Below are 23,136 nucleotides of genomic sequence, written 5' to 3'. Positions count from 1 at the left end.
GGGCAAAGTCCAGCTGGCGGCCGGTCACTAGCGGTGTTCCCCAGGGCTCAGTTCTGGGGCCGGTGCTGTTCAATATCTTTAGAGATGATCTAGACGTAGGGATTGAGTGCACCCTCAGCAAATTTGCAGATGACACCAAGCTGGGTGGGAGTGTCGATCTGCTGGAGGGTAGGAAGGCCCTTCAGAGGGATTTGGACAGGTTAGATAGATGGGCCGAGACCAACGGCATGAGGTTCAACAAGAACAAGTGCCGGGTCTTACACTTTGGCCACAACAACCCCATGCAGCACTACAGGCTGGGGGAAGAGTGGTTAGAAAGCGGCGTGGCGGAAAGAGACCTGGGGGTGCTGATCGACAGCCGGCTAAACATGAGCCAGCAGCATGCCCAGGTGGCCAAGAAGGCCAATGGCATCCTGGCCTCTATTAGGAATAGTGTAGCCAGCCGGTCTGGGGAAGTGATAGTCCCTCTGTACTGGGCACTGGTGAGGCCGCACCTTGAATCCTGTGTCCAGTTCTGGGCCCCGCACTTCAAGAAAGATGTTGAGGTGTTGGAGCGAGTCCAGAGGAGGGCGACCAAGCTGGTGAAGGGTCTGGAGGGTCTGACCTCCGAGGAACGGCTGAGGGAGCTGGGGGTGTTTAGCCTGGAGAAGAGGAGGCTCAGAGGTAACCTTATTGCAGTCTACACCTACCTGAAGGGAGGTTGTAGTGAAGTGGGAGTCGGCCTCTTCTCCGGGGCAACTAGTGATAGGACAAGAGGACACAGCCTCAAGCTTTGCCAGGGGAGGTTCAGGTTGGACATTAGGAAGAATTTCTTTTCAGAAAGGGTCATTAGCCATTGGAATGGGCTGCCCAGGGAGGTGGTGGAGTCACCATCTCTGGAGGTGTTTAAGAAAAGACTGGACATGGCACTTAGTGCCATGGTCTAGTTGACATGGTGGTGTCAGGGCAACGGTTGGACTCGATGATCTCTGAGGTCTCTTCCAACCTGGTTGATTCTGTGATTCTGTAACTCTTGTTTTGTAGTCTCCTTTTCCTCATTGATGATGATTGCTCTTCCTGGACAACCTGCTGCAACCCTGTAGCTAAATATACTTTTGTGTTAGCATTTATATTAGTTTCTTTATTTTATGAAATCTGTTTAATTTTAACCCATGAGTCTCCCTCTTTTTCCCAGTTTCCTTCATTAGTTGGGAAAGGACCATTGGGTGAGAGAAAAACTGTTATTGTTTAGCCCTGGGTGCGGGTTAAATGAAGACACATATACAAAAGTCCTGACTGAGCAGGGCCAGCTGGATTGATAGACCCCCTGGTGTTAACTAGCCAGATAGCTTGTGTGTAGGTAGATTAGGGTACGGCGACCGGAAAAATCTTGCATTGTAACGGAAAGGTAGGTGTGGCGAAAGGAGCAGGAAGTGCCAGTATCACGCGAGTTCGTACGGGACAAGACGACTATATAAGGCTGTTGCGCAGTTAAATAAATGCCATTTGTTGCATCCTCACATTGGTGTCAGTGCTCAATGGCCCTGGGGTGCGGATAGCCTCAGGCCAGCCAGCAACCGAACGGAGCTTGCCGCAGACAAGCGGCAACAAGTGGTGACCCCGACGTGATTGCTGGGCTGGCGGACCGCAGGCGGTCGGAGTGGGTTCGCGAACCATGGAAACCTTGATAAAGGTGATTTCGTTACTGGGCGAGGAGTTTAAGGTTTCTGTGAAATCGAAAGACGTAGCCCAGTGTGTGGATCGCCTCATTAAAGAGGGGGCGGTGGCAGGACTGGCTGATTGTTTACAGCCGAATGCCTGGGAGCCGTGCTCGATGCAGCTCGCTGAGCGAGCTATGGCAGCGGGTTCTGCCAAAGAATTAAAAACATGGGGAGTTATCTTGCGGCTGCTACGGGCTGTGCGGGAGGACCGGGCGGCATGGAATGCGGCTCAGGCGTGCTTATATGGGGAACCAGGGCTGGATACACGTTCACGGGACGTGAGTGATCGCGGGACATGAGTGATCGCGACACGCAAACGGAGCCCTTACCTCGGGAGAAGGAGGGGGAGGAATCCGGGCCAGGGGGTGGGCGCGAGGAGGGGGATCCGCGTCCCGAGCCCTCGGCTCCAATGTATGCTTGGGGTGAGATGAATGCTCAGCCGCTGGCCCCCCCGGAGGATGGGGTACAGGCGTGGCCAGTGAATAAGCTGATGCTGTTGTATCCCTGGGGTGAGATGCATGATCGGGACCCCGCGGTTCAGCCCCCTCAGTACATACCACCAGCGGGTAACCCCCTCACGGAACCAGTGGTAGTTACTGACCCGCTGGACTGGCTCCCCGGGACATACACAGAATCACAGAATGTTAGGGATTGGAAGGGACCTCGAAAGATCATCTAGTCCAATCCCCCTGCCGGAGCAGGATTGCCTAGACCATGTCACACAGGAACGCATCCAGGCGGGTTTTGAATGTCTCCAGAGAAGGAGACTCCACAACCTCTCTGGGCAGCCTGTTCCAGTGTTTGGTCACCCTCACCGTAAAGAAGTTTTTCCTCATATTTATGTGGAACCTCCTGTGTTCCAGCTTGCACCCATTGCCCCTTGTCCTGTCAAGGGATGTCACTGAGAAGAGCCTGGCTCCATCCTCATGACACTTGCCCTTTACATATTTATAAACATTAATGAGGTCACCCCTCAGTCTCCTCTTCTCTAAGCTAAAGAGACCCAGCTCCCTCAGCCTCTCCTCATAAGGGAGATGTTCCACTCCCTTAATCATCTTCGTGGCTCTGCGCTGGACTCTCTCTAGCAGTTCCCTGTCCTTCTTGAACTGAGGGGCCCAGAACTGGACACAATATTCCAGATGCGGCCTCACCAGGGCAGAGTAGAGGGGGAGGAGAACCTCTCTCGACCTGCTAACCACATCCCTTCTAATACACCCCAGGATGCCATTGGCCTTCTTGGCCACAAGGGCACACTGCTGGCTCATGGTCATCCTGTTGGCCACTAGGACCCCCAGGTCCCTTTCCCCTATGCTGGTCTCCAACAGGTCTGCCCCCAACTTGTACTGGTACATGGGGTTGTTCTTGCCCAGATGCAGGACTCTACACTTGCCCTAAAGATGGCGCCGGAGGAAGCGGGGGAGGGTCGGTCGCGAGCCTCAGGGGCGTGGCCTAAGACTTGCCCCAACCTACCTTCTGACCATAAAAGGCAACAGAACTCAGAAACTCTGCCCCTCCCGGCCATCCCGGAACAAGGTGGGGGGCAGGAGGTGGAGGAGCTCACCACCCGCTTGCAACAAGCGTGGAGCCCCGCCTCGGTACAGCGGACGCGCGAGGAGGGGGGGGAACTGCCACAACCGACGCGACCGCACCTGGAGGTAGTCGACCAACTCGTGGAGGCATTAGAGGAAATAAAGAGGGAGGTTTTGCACCAAAAACAGGTGTTGCAGCGAGTAGAGAAAGCAGGGGACAGAAAAGAGACCGGGGAGGCACCAAAGATCCCATTGACTAATTGGAGGATCATTGCAGAAAACTGTGCTTTGGAAGGGATCCAGCTACAACGCATGCCTGCTGTTTTTCCCGTCCGCGTGCAGGCAGGGGGTGTTGCAGAATGGGTCCCCTTGGAACCCAAGATAGTGCAGTCGCTGTTGCAAGCCATAAAAGATCATGGGCTGAAACATCCCTCCACGCGGATACTGTTAGATAGCATACATGCTCAGGGCCTGTTGCCCACAGATATACGACAGCTAGCACAATCTGTACTGACCCCAAGCTCATGGGTAATCTGGAAGGAGGCCTGGCAGACAAGGTGTTACCGATTAGCTGCCGCTGCAGCCGCCAGTGAAGACCATCCACTTGCAGGAACCACTTATGACAGGCTTGTGGGGAAAGCTGCGAACATGTTAACACCACAACAGCAGGCAGGAGGCTTGCGGCCTAGAGAAATAACTGCTACAACAGAGGCCTCAAGAATTGCTTATGAGGAAGTGGCTAGGGTGGTGAAATCGGAGCCTCCCTGGACAAAAATCAAGCAGGTAAATGCGGAGCAATTTGAGGTGTTTTGTGATCGGCTACAAAGGGCAATAGAGGACTCTGATTTGCCAGAGGAGGCTCGCACTGCCGTAATGATAGAATGCATAAAGCAACAGAGTAATGACTCTGTGAAAGATATATTACAGCATTTACCTAAAGGATCCAATTTGGCACAAATAATTAGGTTTGTATTGGAACATCAGTCCCGAGTTTCTGACACAACTGTCAAGACACTGTTGCAAGTTGCAGCAGCCTTTCCCCGTGATAACCAGTCTAGAGGCAGATGTTACAACTGTGGAGGAAAAGGTCACATAAAGATGCACTGTCCTACTAAAAGAGGATATGAGACCAGAAATGCACCGGGGCCGTGTTGGGCATGTGGAAGAACAGGACATATGGCCCGAGATTGTAGAAAAACCCAGGGAAACGGGAGGCGGGGAGGCCAGACCCGGGGGCCAGCCTTCCCGCAGAACCCAGTTTTTGCCCCCGGAATCCCTTCGTACAGCCCTCCGGGCAAGCAGGACCAAATAGGGGGCCATCAGTGGCCCTGGCACTAGATTTTAAACAACGACCGATCACCCGAGTTTGCATGGAAATAATCGAACACCCCGAGGCAGGATCTATAGCTTTGAATATGTTGCTTGATTCCGGAGCAGATGTTTCTGTCGTATCCTTCCATATATGGCCGCCGCAGTGGCAGTTGGAAGGCGCTGGCTACATAGCCGGGGTGGGAGGCACCACCTCCACGTATAAAAGTAAGGAACTCATTCGATTCACCCTGTATGAACCTGATGGGCACAGACTACAAGCCATCTCACAACCTTATGTAACAGATCTGTCAGAGTCCCTGATAGGCCGCGATGTGCTTGCTGCCCTGGGGATGCAAATCACCAATGTTGCTCCCGGCTTCCAGCATCAAGGAAAAGAGGTAACAAATTTATCCTAAGGGCCACTGCCCCAGCAGTTTCACCAATACCGCTGCAATGGAAAACCAATGATCCTGTCTGGGTGGAGCAGTGGCCATTAAACAAGGAAAAGCTTACAGCTGCGCAGCAAATAATACAACGAGAGTTAGAGCAAGGCCACCTTGAGGAGAGCTTTAGCCCTTGGAACGCACCCATATTTGTTATAAAAAAGAAGTCTGGTAAATTTCGTCTTTTGCATGACCTACGAGCAGTGAACCAACAGATGTGTGACATGGGGGCACTGCAACCTGGCCTGCCCCTTTCCTCAGCAATCCCTAGGGGATGGCCAATTGTGGTAATGGATATTCAAGACTGTTTCTTCTCCATCCCATTACATCCTAAGGACCGGCACAGGTTTGCATTCTCTGTCCCAACTACGAATTTGGAGGAGCCAGCTACACGCTATCAATGGAAGGTCCTTCCTCAAGGCATGAAGAACTCACCAACCATCTGCCAATATGTGGTGGCCCAAGTGCTCTCGCCAGTGCGCGCACACTTTCCTGAAGCAGTGATTATTCATTACATGGACGACATCCTGCTGGCGGCCCCAGAAACACCCCAAGTGGAAAAAATGGAGGGAGAAGTAAAAGCATCACTCCAGAGTGTCGGCCTTTTCATTGCAGACGAAAAACCCAAAGAGGAGATGACGTTTCCTACCTGGGCACCTGTATAACAGGGAACACGGTACGTCCTATGAACATCCAGTTAAATCCAAAAATTTCCACCCTGCATGATGTGCAGAAGTTAGTCGGAGCCCTGCAATGGATGCGACCGATCATCGGGATCCCTCCAGAGGTCATGGCGCCATTTTACGAGCTGTTAAAAGGGAAACACCTATGGGAACCAAGAACAATGTCAAAAGCGGGAGAAGAGAGCCTGAGACAAATTGAGAAGCTTCTGGCCACGGCAAGCCTCAGCAGATGGGATCCCACAGAACCTATTGTTGCCCTGGTCATGTTGGGTTCAGAGGGGGCAACGGGAGCCCTCACACAGCAGCTAGGACGATATCCTCAAGTCTTATTGTGGCTTTTCTCTAACCAAATGACGACCGCGTACATGACATACATTAGATCCACCGCGTTGCTCCTCCAAAAGGTTAGAACGGCTGCTGTTCGACACTTTGGACGTGATCCAGAGGAGATTCATGTGCCGTTCAAAAGAAAGGTATGGGATACCTTAGTTGTAACTGATGACGAAATTATCACAGAATCACAGAATGTTAGGGATTGGAAGGGACCTCGAAAGATCATCTAGTCCAATCCCCCTGCCGGAGCAGGATTACCTAGATTGTGTCACACAGGAACGCGTCCAGGTGGGTTTTGAATGTCTCCAGAGAAGGAGACTCCACAACCTCTCTGGGCAGCCTGTTCCAGTGTTCGGTCACCTTCACCGTAAAGAAGTTTTTCCTCATATTTATGTGGAACCTCCTGTGTTCCAGCTTGCACCCATTGCCCCTTGTCCTGTCAAGGGATGTCACTGAGAAGAGCCTGGCTCCATCCTCATGACACTTGCCCTTTACATATTTATAAACATTAATGAGGTCACCCCTCAGTCTCCTCTTCTCTAAGCTAAAGAGACCCAGCTCCCTCAGCCTCTCCTCATAAGGGAGATGTTCCACTCCCTTAATCATCTTCGTGGCTCTGCGCTGGACTCTCTCTAGCAGTTCCCTGTCCTTCTTGAACTGAGGGGCCCAGAACTGGACACAATATTCCAGATGCGGCCTCACCAGGGCAGAGTAGAGGGGGAGGAGAACCTCTCTTGACCTGCTAACCACACCCCTTCTAATACACCCCAGGATGCCATTGGCCTTCTTGGCCACAAGGGCACACTGCTGGCTCATGGTCATCCTGTTGGCCACTAGGACCCCCAGGTCCCTTTCCCCTACGCTGCTCTCCAACAGGTCTGCCCCCAACTTGTACTGGTACATGGGGTTGTTCTTGCCCAGATGCAGGACTCTACACTTGCCCTTGTTATATTTCATTAAATTTCTCCCCGCCCAACTCTCCAGCCTGTCCAGGTCTCTCTGAATGGCTGCGCAGCCTTCCGGCACATCAGCCACTCCTCCCAGTTTTGTGTCATCAGCGAACTTGCTGACAGTGCACTCTATTCCCTCATCCAAGTCATTAATGAATATATTGAATAGAACTGGTCCCAGTACCGACCCTTGAGGGACTCCGCTAGACACAGGCCTCCAGCTGGACTCTGTCCCATTGACCACCACTCTCTGGCTTCTTTCCTTCAGCCAGTTCACAATCCACCTCACTACCCGATCATCCAGACCACACTTCCTCAGTTTAGCTGCGAGGATGCTGTGGGAGACCGTGTCAAACGCTTTACTGAACTCGAGATAGACCACATCCACAGCTTTGCCACCATCTATCCACCGGGTTATGTCGTCATAAAAGGCTGTCAGGTTGGTTAAGCATGACTTCCCCTTGGTGAAGCCATGCTGAGTGCCCCTAATGATCCCCCTATCCTTGATGTGCCTAGAGACAGCACCAAGGACAAGTTGTTCCATCACCTTTCCGGGGATGGAGGTGAGGCTGACCGGTCTATAGTTACCCGGGTCCTCCTTCTTGCCCTTTTTGAAGACTGGAGTGACATTCGCTTTCCTCCAGTCCTCAGGCACCTCTCCCGTTGCCCACGACTTAGCAAAGATGATGGAGAGTGGCCTAGCAATGACTTCCGCCAGCTCCCTCAGCACCCGCGGGTGCATCCCATCAGGGCCCATGGATTTATGGACGTCCAGATTGCTTAATTGGTCCCTGACCCAGCCCTCATCTACCAAGACAGATTCCTCCTCTATCCTGACTTCTTCTGGGGCCGCAGGGGTCCGGGGCTCCTCAGGACCGCCTCCAGCAGTATAGACAGAGGCAAAGAAGGCATTCAGTAACTCCGCCTTCTTTTTATCCTCTGTCTCCAGGGCCCCCACCTCATTCATCAGTGGGCCTACATTGCCTCTAGTGTTGGTTTTACCTGCAATGTATTTGAAGAAGCCCTTTCTGTTGTCCTTGACCTCTCTTGCAAGGTTTAATTCCAAGGAGGCCTTAGCTTTCCTAGTTGCCTCCCTACATCCTCTGACAACAGACTTATATTCCTCCCAAGTGGCCAGCCCCTCCTTCCATGATCTGTACACCCTCTTCTTCCATTTGAGTTTGCCCAGCAGTTCCCTGTTTAACCATGCAGGTCTCCTGGTACCCTTCCTTGACTTCCTACCTGCTGGGATGCTCTGATCTTGAGCTCAGAAGAAGCAGTCCTTGAATGCTAACCAACTATCTTGGGCCCCCTTACCTTCTAGTACCCTGTCCCATGGGATTTCCCCTAGCAATTGCTTGAAAAGGCCAAAGTTGGCCCTCCTGAAGTCCAGGGTTGTGATTCTGCTAGCTATTCTGTTCCTGCCACATGAGATCCTGAACTCTACCATCTCATGGTCACTACAACCAAGGCTGCCCTCAACCTCCACCTCTTCAACCAGACCCTCCTTGTTAGTGAGGACAAGATCCAGCAATGCTCCTCTCCTAGTTGGCTCATCCACCATTTGCATCAGAAAGTTATCATCAATGCACTGGAGGAACCTCCTGGACTGAGGATGGCTGGCTGAGTAGGCCTCCCAGCAAATATCAGGGTAGTTGAAATCCCCCATGACAACCAGGCCCTGTAATTGCGAGACTGCTCTCAGCTGCCTGTAGAAGGCCTCATCACCCTCCTCATCCTGATCCGGTGGCCTGTAATAGACACCCACAACAGTATCACCCCTGCCAGCCTGCCCCTTAATTCGCACCCACAAACTCTCAACTCGCTCCTGATCCGCCCCTGGACAGAACTCAATACATTCTAGCTGCTCACTCACATAAAGAGCAACTCCACCACCTCTCCTTAGTGGCCTGTCTTTCCTGAACAGGACATAGCCATCCATGACCACATTCCAGTCATGCGAGGCGTCCCACCAAGTCTCTGTGATTGCCACTAGATCATAGCCCCCCGACCGAACACGGATTTCCAACTCCTCCTGTTTATTCCCCATGCTGCGTGCATTGGTGTACAGGCATTTCAGGGAGTGAGCTGAGCACACCGATTTCACCCCAGGGGGATGGGAGGCCTCCTGGTCTACCTCAACACTAGAGCGTTGCCCCAGTGGTGCAAGCCCAGCTACTACCCCATCCCCCTTCGAATCTAGTTTAAAGCTCTCTGAATGAGCCCTGCTAATTCCTGTCCCAGAACCCTTTTGCCCCTACGACATAAACCTTTCCCATGTATTACCGTCACACCTGGTGTCTTATAAAACCAGCCATTATCAAAGAACCCAAAGCCCTGCCTGTAGCACCAGTCTCGTAGCCAGGCATTAATAGAGAGAATCCTACTATTCCATCCCACGTCATCACCTGAAAATGGAAGGAGGGAGGAGAAAACAACTTGTGCCCCAGACTCTTTCACCAACCGTCCTAGGGCCTTGTAGTCTTTCTTCATCCCCCTCAGACTACGGGATGCAGCTTCTTCCCCACCTGTCTGGAAGATCAGCAGGGGGTAGTAGTCTGTGGCCTTCACCAGGTTGGGGAGTTTCCTGGTGATATCCCTGATTCGGGCTCCAGGCAGGCTGCAGACCTCCCTGTGATGGGGGTCAGCTCTGCATATTGGGCCCTCAGATCCCTTTAGGAAGGAGTCTCCCACCACTAAAACTCTTCTCTTCTTCCTTGTAGAGAAGGTAGCTATACGCCTGTCAGGTTTTTCTGACTGTGGTGGGACCTCTGATATAGGTTGCCTCTCCACCACATCCCCATTGGACCGGCTGTATTCCACTAGGGCTTCATATCTATTTCTCAGAGGCACCTGTGGAGGCGAGGTAGGCAAGGAGGGCACTCGCCTTTTGCCACGGCCATAGACTTGCCTCCACTCACTCCTCTCCTCTAAGTTATTGTTTTCCACCTGAGAGGGGCAGAGTACAGGTGTCCCTCGATCCTGGGAGCTCTCTGGCAGGTGCTCCCATTTTTGTTGCAGGGAGGGCAAAGCCTGGCTCCACCAGTCTATATGCTAGCTCTGCACACATATCATGGAAGGATAATCCCTGGCCAGTCACAACCCTTGCTCCAGCATCTCCAGACCTGCCAACCCACGATCAGGATTCGAGTGCTTTCAACTCCAAAGCCTGGGACCACCTATTTCACCGATGCATCTTCGCGTACTAGTACAGCCGCTGTGGTATGGGTCTCAGAAAAACAATGGAGGAAGGTCACATACACGGACAGTAATTCAAGCGTGCAACACCTAGAAGCTAAGGCAGTGTCATTGGTAGTGCAGATGGAACCCAATCAACACATTAACATCGTCACAGACTCCATTTTCATTTGGAAATTGGCACAAAATTGACTACTGCAGGGTACACTGGTTCAGCCATAGCCTGTATGCTGGAGGATGTGCTACAGCAGCGCCAAAAACATGTTCAATCATCCACGTTAACGGACATCAACGCTATCCAGGCCCCTTTACGGAAGGCAACGCGATGGCGGACAAAGCAGCGAATAAGATATGGACACTATCTGAAGCCAAAGATCTCCACGGCTTTCTGCATATCGGAGCACGAGCGCTCGCAAAATGCTGTGGCATCCCTCTCACACAGGCTCGAGAGGTCGTTGCGACCTGCCCGTACTGTCAGCATTCACCGTTATGGAGTGCTGGGGTCAACCCCCGTGGACTGAAGCCTAACGGCATATGGCAATCAGACTTCACCCTATGTCCTCAACTCAGACCTCAGCCATGGCTGGCAGTCACAGTGGACACTTACAGTATGATGATTGTGGCCACCCCGCATCGGAAACAAACAGCACGCTCCATTCAGCTACATTGGAATCTTGCAATCGCTTGGCTAGGCCTACCTGTCGAGATCAAAACTGATAATGGCCCCTGTTTTATTGCTCATACCACACGTCAGTGGTGTCAGCGGTGGGGTATCACTCTCAAACACGGCATTCCATATAATTCTACCGGGCAGGCCATTGTAGAGCGCGCTAATCAGACGCTAAAACACAGAATTAAGATTCTTGGGGAGGGGGAAGGATTCCCAGACATAATTCCTGTCAACTACCAATCTCACATTTTACATCGCGCTCTTTATTCTTTAAATCATTTTGCCCGGGGAGACCAAGAGCGTGCCCCAATTGAGCGACATTGGGGTCCAGGGGTGCCAGAAGTGGGCCCCCCAGTCAAGGTTCGGTTCCCTGGGACAGCGGCGTGGGAAACAGGTTGGGAGCTGCTACATCACGGGAGGGGGTATGCCACCATCAAACGGGATGATGTTATACAGTGGGTCCCTACACGCTGTTTGCGCCCTGATTTAAAACAAAATCCTAACCCGAAGTAATATGTACGCTGTCCGAGCTTTATGTTTTGCAGGAGTACCTGTGGGGGAAGCCGAAGCAACATCAGCCTCTACCTTCGGAAAGGAGGTGTCCCGGCAGCACAGAGAGTCTGGTAAAGCGGCGGGGCGCTAAGAAAGATGAGGAACGGCGACCGTTGCTGAGTGAAACAAAAGCTTTGAACAATGCGCTCATGATTAGCTTGCTTTTGCTTTGCATCTCAGGAGTTGCAGGGGAATCTTACTGGAGAACCTGGGCTCGGGTACATAATCAGACACGGTACTGTTGAGGACCAAAGCTCTGGGGGGAACGCTTCCAGCCAGGGCGGAACACTACTGTAAATAGTTCCCTCGTTGTGGATGAAATAGATATAAGGGATACTCCCTTTTTGTCTGCAGCACCCGTTAGTAGTATTATTATGTAATGGTACTGTTCACAAATGTTTCTACCCAAGAGAGCCATATGGGTGGTGCATATTTGGCACTCTAGAACCCATGGGCATCTTCCTGAAACCTGAGAGACGAGGCAGTTGATTGTCTCGATGAGGGAAGAGGGACTTGTCTGCGGCAAGCTCCATTCGGTTGCTGGCTGGCCTGAGGCTATCCGCACCCCAGGGCCATTGAGCACTGACACCAATGTGAGGATGCAACAAATGGCGTTTATTTAACTGCGCAGCAGCCTTATATAGTCGTCTTGTCCCGTACGAACTCGCGCGATACTTGCACTTCCTGCTCCTTTCGCCACGCCTACCTTCCGTTACAGCCCGAGATTTTCCGGTCGCCGTACCCTAATCTACCTACATTTCCCCCTCCCCATGCTTCAAGTCATGCGAAGTAAAGCGTATCGCTGATTCTGGAGCCTTGCGTCAAAGCGTAAGCGTAGCTGGCAGATACAACATCCCGAGCCCAGGTTCTCCAGTAAGATTCCCCTGCAACTCCTGAGATGCAAAGCAAAAGCAAGCTAATCATGAGCGCATTGTTTAAAGCTTTTGTTTCACTCAGCAACGGTCGCCGTTCCTCATCTTTCTTGGCGCCCCGCCGCTTTACCAGACTCTCTGTACTGTCATGACTCCTCACGTCTGAAGGTCGAGGCTGGTGCTGTTTCGGCTTCCCCCACAGGTACTCCTGCAAAACATAAAGCTCGGACAGCGTACATATTACTTCGGGTTAGGATTTTGTTTTAAATCAGGGCGCAAACAGCGTGTAGGGACCCACTGTATAACATCATCCCGTTTGATGGCGGCATACCCCCTCCCGTGATGTAGCAGCTCCCAACCTGTTTCCCACGCCGCTGTCCCAGGGAACCGAACCTTGACTGGGGGGCCCACTTCTGGCACCCCTGGACCCCAATGTCGCTCAATTGGGGCACGCTCTTGGTCTCCCCGGGCAAAATGATTTAAAGAATAAAGAGGGCGATGTAAAATGTGAGATTGGTAGTTGACAGGAATTACGTCTGGGAATCCTTCCCCCTCCCCAAGAATCTTAATTCTGTGTTTTAGCGTCTGATTAGCGCGCTCTACAATGGCCTGCCCGGTAGAATTATACGGAATGCCGTGTTTGAGCGTGATACCCCACTGCTGACACCACTGACGTGTGGTATGAGCAATAAAACAGGGGCCATTATCAGTTTTGATCTCGACAGGTAGGCCTAGCCAAGCGATTGCAAGATTCCAATGTAGCTGAATGGAGCGTGCTGTTTGTTTCCGATGCGGGGTGGCCACAATCATCATACTGTAAGTGTCCACGCGCCTCTATATTAGTTCTGATTGGCTTATGCTAAAAAGCTATATCTTGCAGGTGCAGCATTCTTTCTTATTTTTCAACTTCCCCCATATCTTGTTGGTCTCATAGCCAAGGCCCTTGTTCTGTATTATGATTGGTCAGTTCATCACCACCCCATTACCACCCCCTGGACATGCCTGGACATAGCTCGTTCAGTAGCTCATTCCCACCATTGTCCCGTGGGAACCCCACAATTCCCCTTTTTGTTTTTGAACGAGCTACGTCCTATCTCGTCCTTTTTGGTTTTGTTTCTTACTCAAACCCGGTTCCCTGTGTCTCGCAGAGCCCAGTCAGAGAATCCCAGCCTTGGTTACCCATAAATCTTGCTCTCTGTTGTTGTGCCAAAAAGGCTGTATTGACCATTCGTTGCACAGTTTTCTGCAAACATGCAAACAAACAGGGTAACACAAGTAGGATAATGCCTATTCTAAACATTCCCATAAGCAGACTCTATCTACAAAACATGCAGTTTACTTCAGAACATACTGTTATTCTCTATTATTCTAGCTGAAAGGAAAACTACTGACAGGAAAGCTGATTCTGTTTAAAGGTAACACAGAGCAGGCCTTTTAGAGCCTACTCTGAGGCCTACTCTTGCTAAACCGTTGCTAAACCATCTGGTATCAATTTCCCCCTTTGGAAGTAGTTAGATTTATTATCTCACTACTTCCATATACTATTCTCAATGATTGCCTCAACACAACCCACGCAGATCCCTATGATAATTATAATCACAACTACATAAACTATTCCCTCTAACAATGTGGCTAACCATCCTTTTAGAAACAATCCACCGTACTCCTGCGCCTGTAGAGACAGAAACATAACCTTGACCCATTAGTAATAGTTCCCCTGGTCCCAACCACTCGTTAGTACCTGGTTCCCTATACCACACTTTGCCTTTGTTTTGCACATAGCTTGCTCCCTGTCGAACTGCCTCCCAATGTATTACAATTGGGGGTTGCTCCTTATCTCCTGCTAAAGTTAAATGGTTAAGTACATAAACAGCTTTTGCAAGTCTCTCAGAAGGTTCAGTCTCCTCTCCCCCTTTTTGTTTTTGCAGAAGCTGTTTCAATGTACTATGAGCATGTTCCACAATCGCCTGACCCATAGGCGAATGAGGAATCCCAGTGACATGTGTAATACCCCATAGTTGACAAAATTGACGAAAAATCTGTGAACAGTATGCTGGTCCATTATCAGTCTTAAGTTGTTGTTTTAGGATGAAAAGGTGGAAAAACCCATTCTATGATTTGCTGTTTAATGTCCGGCACCTGCACAGTCATTGCAGTAGAATTTGTGGGGTCAGAAACCAAAGAGTCCACTCGAGCATTGCCTTCTGCAATAAACCCAGGCAAATTAGTATGATTTCTTACATGTAAAACATAAAACAATGCAGTTCGGATTTGAATTTCTTGCCACAGAGCTCGCAGCAATTCAAAAACACACTGATTACATGTATGCTCTATAACAGATCTATCCAATTGCTTTATAATGCCAGCTACATATGCTGAATCAGTAATCAAATTAAAGGGAATGGGAAAATTCTGAAATATTTTTAATACAGCTCGTAATTCTACCACCTGAGGTGAACCCTTTTGTTGTACTACCATAGATTCCCACTTGCCATCAGAATACCAGACAAGGCCCGCCTTGCCTCTGTTCCCAGATCCATCCGTAAAAATGGTAGTTCCATCCACAGGAGTGTCTGCGCACCACACTCCTGTGGCAATTGGAAGTTCCGCACTCAATTTTATAACAGGATGGGAGGGCAAGTGGTAAACAACCTGTCCCGAGAAATTCTCCATAGCTGTTTGCAAAGCAAAGCTATTAGCCATACACCACTCAAAATACTGAGCTGCAATAGGAACGGTTAGTGATGCAGGGATCTCTGGCCACAAGCTCCCGACATCGCATCCGTCCTTTGATGATAATCTGTGCCAATAGCTCTGTAACGAATCTGATCATTCTGAATTCCATTGACCAATTATTGCATACGGAATTTGCCTATCAAACAAAGTGATAATTTGTATTTCCTGATTCAAATCAATACGATGTACAAATTTGGAATGTAGCCTGCTTTCTATTTCTGTAATCAGTTGCTGTACCTCTGAAGTAGTGTGTCGTGGTGCTGTTAAAGTTGTGTCCCCTGCTAACAATTGGAATATAGGCTGCAATTGTGATGACGTAAGCCCCAAGTACGGCCGCAGCCATAACTTGAGCCTTATGTTCCACAGTACCCACTTTTGCACATGCCTTTATCATAGCATTCAAATCTGTTTTTCCAGGTAAAGCTTCAATGATCTTTTGACAATCAGCATTAGCATTATCCCTGTTTGCACAGGTCCAAGGCTTGGCAGCCGCACAGGTTAACCCCGTGTGGAAACACCAGTCCTGCGCTCCCTGCGGTTTGGGCTGCGAGTTAACTGCTTAGGCCTGGAACTGGTTGAGAAGATTCATTTGTGTCAGCACACGGTTCCCCCACCGCGTTCTTTCTCCAGTTTCCCTGCACTCTGCAGCTGATTGTTATCAGCTGACCTTGAGCATTATACTGAGACCTGCACAGCTTCACAAAATGCCCCAGCTTCCCACAGCAATGACACATCAAAACAGAGTTATCTCTCCCACTCAGCTTCAACTTCTTAAGGCAGTTTTTCTTAAAGTGACCTTCCTGTTCGCATGTATAACAACGATGAACTACCTTAATTGCCGCCGCAAAAGTTTTTGCTAAATGCTCCATCTGAGATGTGGTGGTTCCTACTTTCTCACAAGCATCCATTAGCTCAGTTAAGGTGGCATTACTATTTGCCATCCCTGCAACAACTTTCCTGCAGTCCTCACCTGTGTTGTCCTTCGCTAACTGTAGTGGCAATGCTTCTTTTACAATTTTCCAATCTAACAGTTGCCAAATATTTCTCCCCTCAGGACCCGCACCCACAATCACCGGATATGCTTGTGGAATTATAACTCCTTCTAATAACGCATCTCGAATGACCCCTTTCCATTTCACTCCTCCCTCACCTCCCCCCCTTCCCCTGTATACGCGGGCGGACGCTGACCCTCTCCCTCACCTCCCACATTACCAGATGGACGCAAACCTCCCCCCCCGCCCTGATCTAAAGGTGGAGTAGGGAGTTGTAAAGGAGGTTGAGGTGGCCCTAATACTTGTCTCGAACACAGAGGGGGGTTTTGGGGGAGACATAGTCACGTGTCCCGAGGCGTTGGCTGAACGGTGCTGCTGCAATTCCGTCTTTAATTCTTCCAGTCGTCTACCAAGCTCTGTCATGTCAAGTTCATGTCCATTTCGTGATGGTAACAGTCCTTTAAGTCCTTGTGACTCTGGTACTGCTGATTCCGTAAATGGCGAATCCGGTAAAGGTGGGTACAAAGCATGTTTACCCTCCTTCTTGTCCTCCTGCTCAGCCTCATCCGTAGAGAAATCAATGAGAGGGAGGGGGTTTCGGAGGGGGTTTCTGCCAAGTCTCCTGTTCAGCGTCTGAATCAATTAGTCCAAATTGAGTTCGTGTTTTAGGGCACACTACCGGTTCTGATGGATCTGTATCTATTTTTCTCGCTCCCCGCTCCTCAGCTTTTTTCGGAGCCGTCCATATCGACGGCGATAAAGGAGCTGCCACCGGTACAGCCACCGGGGCCATGGGAGGTGTTGGTCCTGCAAACAGTGAGGGGGTAGTAGGCGCTTGCGGTCCTAAAGCCATAAAAGCTGTATGTGTGTGTCCTGGTTTGGCCCAAACCAGGCCAATTAGTCTTAGAGAAACCAAGGTCACTGCTAAATTCCTCATTGCTTATGAGTGAAGAGCCGAAGGGGGGTCGCACCTGCAGGGAGGAGCAGACAGGGCAGGTGACCCAAGATTGACCAACAAGGTATTCCATCCCATACACGTCATTCTCACTTTCCTATTTACCACTAACCCACTGCCTCCTGGAGGTGGGGCCCAGGAGGGAGGGGCCCTCCTGTCTCCCACTGATTGGTACCAGCTTTGCCAATTCTCCAGATAAAAGCCTGCAGGTGTGATGGCAGGGGGAGCTACTGCATTTTCCCTTCTGCTTGTGCTGGGGGGAGCAACTCTGCCTGAGGAGGATTTCCAAGCTCTCAGTCTTGGTTTTGTATATATTTGTATATATTTGATTATTTCTATTATTATTGTTGTTATACTCTTTTTCATTATTATAGTTTATTAAAACTGTTTTAACTTTCCAACCCATAAGTCTCTCTCCATTTCCCTTTTCCCTTAGGAGAGGGGAGAGGGTTAACAGAGAGCATCTGCCACCTGGTTAATAGCCAACCCAGCTTTAAACAGTGACAGATTTCTTGGTGCCCAACTTGGGGCTTGAAAGAAGCTCTAACAGGTTGCTCTGATAAGTTGAATCCTGGCTCTGGTGGGAGGAGACCTGGAGAGCTCAGCTGAGAGAGTGTCAGATTTCTTCATTTGAGATTTATGAGGGGTGGGAAATTAAAACAGATAATGAAGATGGTGATGTCATTTTTGAATGCTGTGTTATCTCGTCTTTTTATAGAGTTTCTTTCACAGTTGAGTATTGCAATGATGCCTTACCTGCCGTGGGCACTGTGTTATTGCTTGTTTCTTCTGAATGTTTACATCCAGTTTAGCAGTGGGCGCTGGTCGAAATGTATTGTTTTGGTATGGGGTTTGATACTGATTTATGCTGTGATAAACTGGGCAGTTCCTATTCCGATCTCTTATCTCTATGACACAATGATGGGCAGCTTTAATCGCGAATCAGTAGCAGCGACTTCATCTGCACGCTCCAGGCGTCCTTTAGCTGATTCTGTTAATGATTACACTTCCAGTTTTACTTTAGGAAATAGTACCTTCTTCTTTTCTGCCAAGCTGATTGCACTAGATTTTGCAAAATTAGGATGGTGCTGTCTAGGTGGCATGTTTTTATTTTCGGTTGTCCTGAATGTGTTTCTGATGTGGGATAAGATTAAATATCGGTGCAGGGACAGTTGTAGGTGTTATGCAGCCACCTCAGATCCTACAGTGTGTACTGCCGCTACAGCCACTAAACCCACTGAAACCTTGGTAGCCTGTACCACAGCTGCTACACCCCCCAAGATGGCCACTGCAGCTACTCAGACTCTCAGCACTCCCAAGACAGCCACTGCAACTACTCAAACCCCAGCATCTATCGAATCTGTACCAATTGCTCCTGTAACCAGGAAGAAATACCAAAAGAAATCAGCTGGTGAAGAGAAGGATGATGACTCAGAGCCTTCTAAGGCAGAGCCATCATATGACCCAGGTGAGGGCCCTTCTCAGGCAGAGTTAGGGCCCAATGCAGATGGGGGTTTCCTCGATTGTCCTTTTAAAGCAGAACTATCACAAGAGGACTCGGACGTAGAGATAACCTACCACTCCTTATCCCTGAAGGACCTGAGAAATATAAGGAAAGACTTCAGCCGTTATGACGGTGAACCTATTATTACCTGGCTGCTCCGATGCTGGGATAATGGGGCAGACAGCATGCAATTGGATGGCAGAGAAGCCAGACAGTTGGGATCCCTGTCCAGAGATGGTGGTATTGATAAGGCGCTCGCAAGAAAGTCAAACACTATCAGTCTCTGGAGGCGACTCTTGTCAGCTGTAAAGAGCAGGTATCCCTATAAAGATGATGTTATGAGTCACCTAAGCAAATGGACCACTATAGAAAAAGGTATTAACTACCTTAGAGAACTAGCTGTGCAAGAGATCATTTATAGACACCCACGGGACATTGTAGATCCTGATGAAGTGGAATGCAACCGATCCGTGTTCCGGAAGGTTGTGAAGAATGCTCCACCGACATATACCCATACATTGTCAATATTAGTATGGGGAGAAGATGATATGGCACGTTCTACTGTGGGCGAAATGGCTAACTGTATGCGACAGTATGAAGATAGTATTTCTTCCCCACTGCAGGCACGCATCTCAGCTGTGGAAAAACTGACTAAGGAGAACAAGGACTCATTTAAACAACTGTCAGACAAACTGTCCATGATAGAGAATAAACTTGACTCTCTACCTCCACAGGCGCGCGTTGCAGCTGTTAGGAGAAAATGTTCTCCTACAGGACCAGCTCAAAGGAAACGGAAAACATCACGAGGTATCCTGTGGTTTGCCTTGTGTGGTTATGGGGAGGACATGAGCAGATGGCATGGACAACCTACCAGTACCCTACAGGCACGAGTACGTGAGTTGCAAGCTAACAGAAATACCAGAGAGAATTTTTCTAGGAGGATGGCTGCTCCAGTTACCAGTGAGCAGGACCCCAGCCAGGGTAGATGGGCCTCAAATTCCTTTTTCCCAAGTATGAATAGGAGAAACGAAGGTCCAGTCCCTGTGAGCAGCACGAATCCATTTCTTAATTGAGGTGACACGTGCTGAAGAAGCCCCACCATATAATGAACTACCAGAGGATGAGAAGCAGTATGCTCTGTTCACCGATGGATCCTACTGTCTTGTAGGAAAGCATCAGAAGTGGAAAGCTGCTGTATGGAGTCCCATACGACGAGTCACAGAAGCCACAGAAGGACAAGGTGAATCAAGTCAATTCGCAGAGGTAAAAGCCATCCAGCTGGCTTTAGACATTGCTGAACGAGAGAAGTGGCCAAGGCTGTATCTTTATACTGACTCATGGATGGTAGCAAATGCCTTGTGGGGGTGGTTAAAGCAGTGGAAGCGAAGCAACTGGCAGCGCAAAGGTAAACCTATTTGGGCTGCTGAATTGTGGCAAGATATTGCTGCTCGGCTAGAGAAACTAGTCGTGAAGGTACGTCACGTAGATGCTCACGTACCTAAAAGTCGGGCAACTGAGGAACATCGAAACAACCAACAAGCGGATCAGGCTGCTAAAGTGTTCCAAATAGATTTGGACTGGGAACCTAAAGGTGAACTCTTTTTAGCTCGGTGGGCTCATGACACTTCAGGTCATCAAGGGAGAGATGCAACATACAGATGGGCTCGTGACCGAGGGGTGGACTTAACCATGGACTCTATTGCACAGGTTATCCATGATTGTGAAACATGCGCCGCAATTAAGCAAGCCAAACGGTTAAAACCTTTGTGGTATGGGGGGCGGTGGTTGAAATATAAATATGGGGAGGCCTGGCAAATTGACTATATCACACTCCCTCAAACCCACGAGGGTAAACGCTATGTGCTTACCAGGGTGGAGGCAACCACCGGATGGCTGGAAACATACTCTGTACCCCATGCCACTGCCCGGAACACTATTCTGGGCCTCGAAAAGCAAATCTTGTGGCGACACGGCACGCCAGAGAGAATTGAGTCGGACAATGGGACTCATTTCAAAAACAGTCTCATAGACAACTGGGCCAAAGAGCATGGCATCGAATGGGTATATCACATCCCCTATCATGCATCAGCCTCTGGGAAAATTGAATGGTATAATGGGCTGTTAAAAACTACCCTGAAAGCAATGGGGGGGTGGAACCTTTAAAAACTGGGATAAACATCTGGCACAAGCTACCTGGTTAGTTAACACCAGGGGATCTATCAATCGAGCTGGCCCTGCTCAGTCAGACCTTCTACATACAGTAGAAGGGGATAAAGTCCCTGTGGTGCATGAAAGGAATCTATTGGGAAAAACTGTCTGGATTCTTCCTGCAATGGGCAAAGGTAAACCCATTCGTGGGATTGCTTTTGCTCAGGGACCTGGATGTACTTGGTGGGTGATGTTGCAAGATGGTGAAGTCCGATGTGTCCCTGAAGGTGATCTGATTCTGGGTGAGACTACTTAATTCTGAACTTTATGTTGTTGCTGCATAAGTGTCTTTCAGGTTAAGACAGTGGTGATGAGACCGGAGCTAGCTTCATCAAGTGGCGTCCAGTAACCTCCTCGAGTCTGACATCTTTAACCTGCAACCCGTGGGCACGAACCATGACGAAAGAGAGACTGCTAGCCAGAGAGACTGCTGAGAGACTGCTAGCCAGATGGAAACCCACAATCCTGAACCAAATGAACTTGATGAACTTTTTGCATAAAGATGAATCATAAACTAGTGATATGTGTATATATATTTGAAAATGAAAAGGTAGTGGTGATCTGAGTATGACGTGAATGGTATGGAATAAGGGGTGGAATGTCCTGGTTTGGCCCAAACCAGGCCCATTAGAGAAACCAAGGTCACTGCTAAATTTCTCATTGCTTATGAGTGAAGAGCTGAAGGGGGCTCGCACCTGCAGGGAGGAGCAGACAGGGCAGGTGACCCAAGATTGACCAAAGAGGTATTCCATCCCATACATGTCATTCTCACTTTCCTATTTATCACTAACCCACTGCCTCCTGGAGGTGGGGCCCAGGAGGGAGGGGCCCTCCTGTCTCCCACTGATTGGTACCAGCTTTGCCAATTCTCCAGTTAAAAGCCTGCAGGTGTGATGGCAGGGGGAGCTACTGCATTTTCCCTTCTGCCTGTGCTGGGGGGAGCAACTCTGCCTGAGGAGGATTTCCAGGCTCTCAGTCTTGGCTTTGTATATATTTGTATATATTTGTATACATTTGTATATATTTGTATATATTTGATTATTATTATTGTTATTATATTCTTTTTCATTATTATAGTTTATTAGAACTGTTTTAACTTTCCAACCCATAAGTCTCTCTCCCTTTTCCCTTTCCCTTAGTGGGGGGGGAGAGGGTTAACAGAGAGCATCTGCCACCTGGTTAATAGCTGGCCCAGCATTAAACCGTGACAGTGTGACTTCTCTCTCTGCTTGTATTCCTTTTAACGCTTCACTAACCAGTCTCCATGTAGCAGACAATTTAAAGGCTTCCTTATCACCACTTGACACCGCATTCCAGAGAGAGTCACCAATCTTCTCCCATAAAGGCACTTCAAAGACATCATTAAAGGTTGTAAAATGTCCTTTATCTTTTGCCCAAAACAGTAACTGCTTTAATGCAGCTTTATCATATTTAATTCCTCTCTCAGAGAGTATATGTTGGAGGAGTTTCACCACTGCCACTTCTGTCTTGGTCAGGGTAGACCCCATGTAAACATGCCCGAGCCGCATCCCATGTCGCCCAGACCTACCGCACAGCCCGTAGCAGCCACAAGATAACTCCCCATGTTTTTAATTCTTTGGCAGAACCCGCTGCCATAGCTCGCTCAGCAAGCTGCATCGAGCACCGCTCCCAGGCACTCGGCTGTAAACAATCAGCCGGTCCTGCCACTGCCCCCCCCTTTAACGAGATGGTCCACACACTGGGCTACGTCTTTCAATTTCACAGAAATCTTAAACTCCCCGCCCAGTAACGAAATCACCTTTATCAAGGTTTCCATGGTTCGCGAACCCACTCCGACCGCCTGCGGTCCGCCAGCCCAGCAATCACGTCGGGGTCACCATTTGTTGCCACTTGTCTGCGGCAAGCTCCGTTCGGTTGCTGGCTGGCCTGAGGCTATCTGCACCCCAGGGCCATTGAGCACTGACACCAATGTGAGGATGCAACAAATGGCGTTTATTTAACTGCGCAACAGCCTTATATAGTCGTCTTGTCCCGTACGAACTCGCACAATACTTGCACATCCTGCTCCTTTTGCCACGCCTACCTTCCGTTACAGCCCGAGATTTTCCAGTTGCCGTACCCTAATCTACCTACAGTTTAGATGTTCCTTAGTGGCCTAACTTTTTGGTATGTGGGCATCCACATGGCACGCTTTCACACTTAGACTCTCTCTCTCTCCCCCAGACCAATATTGACAATGTGTGGGCATAGGTTGATGGGACAGTCTACACCAACTTGAGTAACATAGGTCGGGTGCATGGCCTTTCATCAGTGTCTACCGTTGTCTGTGGGTCACTATAGATTGTCTCCCACAGCCAGTTCCCTCAGCTGCTTGACACCTTTTTCCATGTTGGTCCATTTACGTGGGCGGCATACGATATCATCCTTAAAGGGATATCTGGTCTTTACAGCTGACAGGAGTTGCCTCCAGAAGCTAAGAGTATCTGTCTTTCTCCCAAGTGCCTTATCAATGTCCCCT

Source organism: Nyctibius grandis (genome assembly GCF_013368605.1).
Source record: "Nyctibius grandis isolate bNycGra1 chromosome W unlocalized genomic scaffold, bNycGra1.pri SUPER_W_unloc_1, whole genome shotgun sequence".
NCBI lineage: Eukaryota > Metazoa > Chordata > Aves > Nyctibiiformes > Nyctibiidae > Nyctibius > Nyctibius grandis.
The sequence above is the reverse complement of the archived record's forward strand: the minus strand, read 5'-3'. Positions refer to the sequence as shown.